General features: G+C 38.7%; 1 pseudogene; it reads right to left on the minus strand.

Moving 5' to 3' along the window:
* Positions 1-2,375: 2,375 nt before the first annotated feature.
* On the minus strand, positions 2,376-3,292 carry LOC101828563 (annotated as a pseudogene).
* Positions 3,293-7,441: the final 4,149 nt, after the last annotated feature.

The following is a 7,441-nucleotide window of genomic DNA, read 5'->3' on the forward strand; positions in this document are numbered from 1 at the left end:
AAATTAGAAAAAAAATTATAAGAGTCATGCCTCTGTACACTAAAGTTTCCCTGAGATTGCTTTCTCGGGCCTATGTGGATATTTGAGCTCCCATGGTGGACACCATATGTAATGAGCCTTTTTCTCTTCCATCAATTAGCTCCCAAATAATGACACATAGACTTCTTATTGACTATGAAAACTCAGCCTATAGCTTAGACTTGTCTCAACTAGCTATCATAACTTAAATTGACCTGCTGTACAATAATCCTTCTGTACACTGTGAAAATATGTTACTCTCATTGTTAATAAAAAAACTAATTGTCTGATAGTTAGGCAGGATTTTGGGGGCAGAGGGAATTCTGGGAAGAAGGGCAGAGTCAGAGGAGTCACAGGGAGATGCAGAGGAAGCCGGAGATGAACATGACATGCTGAAAGAAGGTACCTGCAGCCACGTGGCTGAGGGTAGTAAGAAATATGGCTTAAATTATAAGAGCTAGTTAGTAACAAGCATAAGCTATCATCTGAGCATTTATAATTAATAATAAATCTTTGAATGGTTATTTGGGAGCAACTGATGGGACACATAAAAATTCAACCTACATTAACCCATTATTAATGCATGTTATGGCACATGACATTGCCTCTCCTCCATATTTCACCTCCTGTTTCTCTCCATGTTTCCTGGCATCTCCTGCAAGCCTAGATTCTTCCATTCCTTGCTCTCCCCAGAAATCCCACCTGTACTTCCTACCTAGCTGTTGGCTGTTTAGCTTTTTATTACACCAATCACAGCAATACACATTAACACAGTGTACAAATATCCCACAACATAAAACTAAGCTAGTTAAAACTTAATTAAATCCAGTTTAATAGATGTAAATTCTGGCTCTAAATTAATAATGAATTCCCACTCTGTATAACTCAAACATCCATTTCTTTACCCCCAGTTGTTATTTCACTTTCTTTGTTTTTCCTTCATTTTTAACAAACCTTTTCCACTTCTAGAAGAAATACTAGTTTGATTCACCATGTTTGGTCATATTACCTACACTAATAAGTATCTAGTAACTGCCTTCCTTTAAGTCTACCCTGTTCATGCAAAGTAAAGTTACACAGATACATAAAGTATAAACTATCATAAGTACTTAGTAATACAATACATTCATAGTTAATCCAAATCAGTTAGAAGGAATGAAGGCATGTTCTACTCACTTGTGCCCTTACTAATTCTGACATAACTGTCAAGCTGTAGCTACTTTCTTTCTTGCTTTGGAATCATCCCTTCTTCTTACACCCACAACTGCAACTCTGTTCCTGAGCCACTGAATTAGGTTGGTAAAAGGAAGGTGAAAATAAATATATTCTTTTATAAGGTTGTTTTTGTTGTTATGTCTGTTTTAGTAATGCTAGGCCAATGCACATAAAACTGTCTTACTAAGATTCCTTGAAATGGATGGTAGGATTTCATATCTCAATTGGTATCAAAACTTCTGTTCTATTTCTTTGATAGTACTATGAATATTTGTGTATACCATATGATAAACAAAGGCTACTGATGTAAGTCCACATTTCCATTTATGTGAAGGGCTTCTCCTGAGAATTCTGATTCATACCTCTTATGACATACAGTTCATAGTGTCATTTTGTGCTACAAGGGAGCAGGAGGAGTATGGGTGTATTTGGTTAATCTCTGCAGTGCTGTACCTCCTTTTTTAATTTATTTATTTTTAAATTTACATAAGAAACAAGGTTGCTTCATATGTCAATTCTAGGTCCCTTTCCCTCCCCTCCTCCCACCAACCCCCCAGTATCCCCTTATTTCCCAGGGAGGGCGAGGCCCTCCTTGGGGTGCCCATAGTCTGTCATTTCATCCAGGACAAGGCTTAGACCCTCCCCCAAGAGTCCAGGTTGAGAGTGCATCTCTCATTGTGGGATGGGCACCCAAAGTATGTGAGGGATGAATACTGATCAACTACCCAAGGCCTTGTACAGAGAGAGACTGTTTACTGGTATCATATATTCTAGCATGTGCCTAGTTAATGTAGTATTTATAGCCACAAGTACTGTATACCTATATATAGACTTAACTCCTATCAATGAACTGTCTCATAACTTCTGTCAAACAATTCATGAGTTGGTGTTTGAAAAGTTATAGTGACCTACAGACATGTAAATATCGTAATAAAATGAAGAAACGTGTCATTGAAAAAGAAGGGAGGAGGATAGAAGTAAGGATAACAATGGAGGCATCACACACGTTTCACATAGAAGTACCCATTTTGACCAAGACAGACGAACAAACTGAATACAACTTCTACATGAATAAGAAGCAGAATTCCTTTAGCCCACTGCTTTGGTTTTGTCAGATCAGAAACCTAAAACCAGTGATTTTATCACTTAACAAAATGTATTCTCCCAAGTGTTTGTAAGGCTTTGTTAATGTCTTAGTTCCTCAAGCTGTAAAAGAAAGGGTTCAGCATGGGAGTTACGACTGTATACATTACTGAGGCCACCATGCCCTTCCAAGAAGAGTAACTTGCATCAGAACTAAGGTATACACCACGACCTGTTCTATAGAATAGTGAAACCACTGATAAATGAGACCCACAGGTAGAAAATGCCTTATATTTTCCATCTGTTGATGGAATTCTCAGAATGGAGGAGACAATTTGAGAGTAGGAATAAAGGATCCCTGAAAAAGGAACAATGCCAAGAATACAAGTCACAATATAAAGAAGGATATGACTGAGCAGTGAGGGCCTGAGAAAGTTCACAGTAAAAGTGCTTAATTATCTTATTGGTGCAGAAGGAAAGACTCAGCATCAACAGACTCTGGATCAGAGAGTATGAGAAGCTCATGAACCAGGACACAAGAACCAGCAGGCCACACAGTTGGGGGTTCATGATGACTGGATAGTGAAGGGGATGGCAGATGGCCACAAATCGGTCATAGGCCATCACAGTGAGGTGAAATGTGTCCATACCTCCAAAGACCATGAAAAAAATGCATCTGGAAGATGCATCCTGCATAGGTGATGGACTTGCTATGTGTTTGGATGTTCACCAACATCTTGGGGATGGTTGTAGAGATGAAACAAATGTCAGAAAATGACAGGTTGGAAAGGAAAAAGTACATGATAGTATGGAGGTGGGAGTCAGAACTGACAGCCAGAATGATGAGCAGGTCCCCAAACACAGCAACCACAAACATGAGCAGAAACAGTCCAAACAGCAACGGTTCATGTTCTGCATCTTGGGAAAACCCCACAAGAAAAAATTCTAAGACACTTGTTTGGTTTTCTGCTTTCATATTGTTGACATACCAGCTAGAAAACTAGGGGAGAGAAAAAGTGGGAAACATACACCATGAAGTCTCTAAATTCTCTATCTTTTTATTTGTTGAGATGAAAGATGGCATAAAAGTTTTACTATTATAGAACTTAGGGATTCAACATTTTCTCACTCATTATAAAAATTGTCTCATAGTGTTAAGCAACCCTTTGGGAAATTTACCCATTGTTATCTCTGCTTAGAACCATTAACTCTACAAAGTTAAACCACATGAATACCAGAAATCCTCTGGAATTTTTCATACCCATGAAATCAGTTAGTTTCTAAAGTGCTCTAAATCCTTTCTCTGTGATGGATACCCTCTGACCTCCAATCTCACTTCTCAACACTTTTGAGTGGTTACATTAGATTCTGATGGTTCAGAAAGGTATAACTTTGTAAACCTGATCATGCCCTCCTCTGTATCCATTCCTTTTGAAATCTTTCTTCTCTTTAGAAACTTTATCTTCTTGATGCCTGACTACCTTTGTATGTGCAGTTCTTGGCTGTCCAGGTGATTCTGAATCCCATCAGGTCTCAATACCAGTTGATTCTTTAACATAGAGGAAGGTTTTCATACTGTTTGGACAGCTGAATTAATGAATCAATGAACTATGAACAGATGATGATTTTCCATTTCACTGTAATATGGGCATCTGTTCCTCCAAAATTTTCAACAACTCTAGCTCTAAAGAAGATTACCATAGAGAGAGAAGATAAGTAAGACAAGAGAAAAGGTACAGAACAAATGTTTTCATTTATCACCTAGGACTTTCAATCATTTCTAGGTAGTGTGTTCATTCTCTAGCACTTATGCATACATGTCCCAACAAGTTATCCTATTTTCCCTTGCATCATTACTTTCATGTAATCTCACCAGGTATCTTCTCCTATAGAAGAATAAACAATAGACTTTTCCTGAGTCATCAACACATGGCCCTCTGGTTCTTTCCTAAATCCCTTGCAATTCAAATGAAAGTAACTGAAAGAATAATTATGGAAATTTAATGGTAGAAGACATTTATGAAGAATCAACATAATGATGGTTATGTTAGAATATAAAGGAAAATATTCATCTTCTACCTTCCATCTTTCATAATACTCAATACTCAGCCCTTCATCCTTTCACTTGAATATAAAATTACTAAACACTCTCCATCTTTGAGAAAAAAAAACCTCCCCATAAATATGATTTAAAGAAGAAAATATTCAGCCAGAAGCATGTTTTCATTTACAGGATAATCAAATATTATTGCTTCTTCAAATCATATTTTAAGAACAGAATAATGAAAATGTTCATGAAAAACTGTAATATTTGTGATGAGGAAACAGAAAGAATCAACCTTAATCTGAAATATAAAACAGAGGGTCTGGATGCTACTGGTGGTGCTCAGAAGCCATGTGGACTGAGGAAATAATCAAAATGAGGTCTGAAGTCAATAAAGTAGAAACACAGAAAACAATCCAAATAATTAATGAAACAAAGAGTTGGTTCTTTAAGAAAATCAACAAGACAGACAAAACTTTATTCAAACTAACCAAAAGGCAAAGAGAGTGCATGCTAATTAACAAAACCAGAAATGAAAAGGGGGACATAACAATGGACACTGAAGAAATCCAGAGAATCATCAGGTCATACTTTGAAAATCTGTACTCCATAAAATTCAAAAATTTAAAGGAAATGAACAATTTTCTGGATAGATATCACTTACCAAAATTAAATCAAGAACAGACAATCAATTTAAATAGACCTATAACACCTAAGGAAATTGAAGCAGTCATCAAAAGTCTCCCAACCAAAAACAGACCAGGGCCAGATGGGTTCAGTGCAAAATACTACCAGAAATTCAAAGAAGAACTAATATCAATACTCTTCAAAGTGTTCCACACAATAGAAGTAGAAGGGTCATTGGCAAACTCTCTTTTTTGTCTTTGTCTATTTTTTAATGTATTAGGAATATTATCCTTGGGTCTCCAACTGGCTAATAGACCAAGAGTCTAATTTTGAATCTGACAATAAAAACATGGATGTTTGACTGAAAAATATTGATCCTGAAAAACTGAAATTCTAGAAAAAGTTTTGTGTAGGGTATTCAAATAGTGGCATCACAAAAATTATGACACTCTCAGTTTAAAAACAGAGATGAATGCATGAAATTTTCTAATTTGACTTCAAGGTGGGATGGAATAGCCTTCACTAACACTGAGATAGAATACAAACTAAGGGAGCTCACTTGCTCTGTGATGACTGCCAAACTCTTTTTATGAGGCTACAATTACCTTGTTACCCAAACCACACAAAGACAAAACTAAGAAAGAGAACTAGAGACCAATCTCCCTCTTGAACATTGATGCAAAAATACTCAAAAATGCTGGAAAATCAATTCCAAAAACACATCAAAAAATCATCCACCATGAAAAAATAGGCTTCATCCTAGGTATGCAGGGCTGCTTCAGCATACGAAAACCTATCAGTGTAATCCACCATATACACTGTTGGCAGCTGCAGAGTACTGCGCCTATAAATGGCGCTGGTTTCCGCATTCCACCAGCCCGACAGTGAGTGCTGTCAGTAAGTAAACAACTTTTTATTAGGAGTGAGGCCACGTACCCTTCTAGATCTGCTTAGTGACAACCTTTCCTAGCGTGCCACCTGGGTGTAGTTGATTCGCTATCACTGAGTATATTAAGCCCCGACTCCCTGGGGTCGGGGCCACTCCCTGTAAGCAAGTTTCTCGAATAAACTGTGAGAAGAAGATTCCTCGTTGCCATGTCATTCTTGCTGGTCAAGGGTGGTTGCGACAAAGTGGTGGCCCATAATGGGACGTCAGAACTTCTCACAGTCGGGGCAGTACCGGTAAGTTCCAGATGTAAGCGGGACAATAAGGACCTCAGGAAAAGAGGCAATAATGTCCCCGGTTAGGAGCGATAAGGGCTCCAGTTATGAGCAATAAGGTCTCTGGTTAGGAGCAAGACAGTTCATAGCTAAGGCAAACTGAAAGTAAAAGACCTTGGGTCTACTTTAGCTTGCAGAGTGAGAGTAAAGTAAATGGACCCCACTTTTGTGGTGATAATTTGGCTAATGGTTACTCTTGTAGTGTGGGCTCTTTTCTTTTGGTGCTGTTATCCAAATTGCACACCTTTGGAGCGCACCAACTAAAAGAGAAGACTTTAAAAGGGCATAATGGGGTCGTCATAAACACACCCAATTTTTCTGGCTCTTCAAGAGCTGCTTCTTTCTAAAAAATTAAACTTAAGCAAAGCCATGTTGCAGAGGGTTTTGAGTGACTGCGATGCCATTGCACCCTGGTTCGCAGTTTCAGGGAATCTTGCTGTGGTTAGCTGGGATAAGTTGGGAAAAGGTCTGGAGATTGCTTTGAAAGAAAGAACGCTGAAACCATGTGTTTGACCAATATGGTGGCTGATATGCACTTCTCTGGAGGATCAAGAGGGGAACAAAAAGGCTATAGAGAAAGGACAGGTTGCCCTCGAGATGCTCCAGGAAGAAAGATCAGAAAAATCAGAAGGCAAGTTTAGGAAGAAGAAACAAAAAGGGAAAAATAAACAAATCAATCCCTCCTTAAGGGAGCTGAGGAAAGAATTAGAAGAATCAGGGGAAGACTCAGAAACAGAAGAGGACCTCACAGAGGATGAGGAGGAAGAGATTGTCGAGCTAATGGGAAAACATTCTTTAAGAACGCCAGAGACGGAGCGCCCTAAAATGGCGACTGCAAAACAAGGGCACAATCCTACCGCTCATCCACCCTACTGTTCACCAGATGAAATACAAGTTCCTGGTTGCAATACTTTCTGCCTGGAAGAGTGGCACACTGTTCGTGCTGAGTTTCAGATTACCTGGCCACTGGCTTATCCAGTTTTCCAGTATGGTAACCAACAGAGATATCATGAGCTGCCTGACTTTCAAATAGGCAAAGACCTGGCAGAGTCGGTACACACCTATGGGGTGACAGTGGCTTTTACAATTGCCCAAGTGGAAGCACTTAATCGCTTCTGCATAACACCTGGCAATTGGATGTATTTGGTAAGAGCTTGTCTACCACCAGGACAATATTTAGATTGGAGAGCTTTCCAAATTGAATTGCCAATGATCAAGGTGTGGCTAACTGCA

Source organism: Mesocricetus auratus, unplaced genomic scaffold, assembly GCF_017639785.1.
Source record: "Mesocricetus auratus isolate SY011 unplaced genomic scaffold, BCM_Maur_2.0 contig_5422_pilon_obj, whole genome shotgun sequence".
Lineage (NCBI taxonomy): Eukaryota > Metazoa > Chordata > Mammalia > Rodentia > Cricetidae > Mesocricetus > Mesocricetus auratus.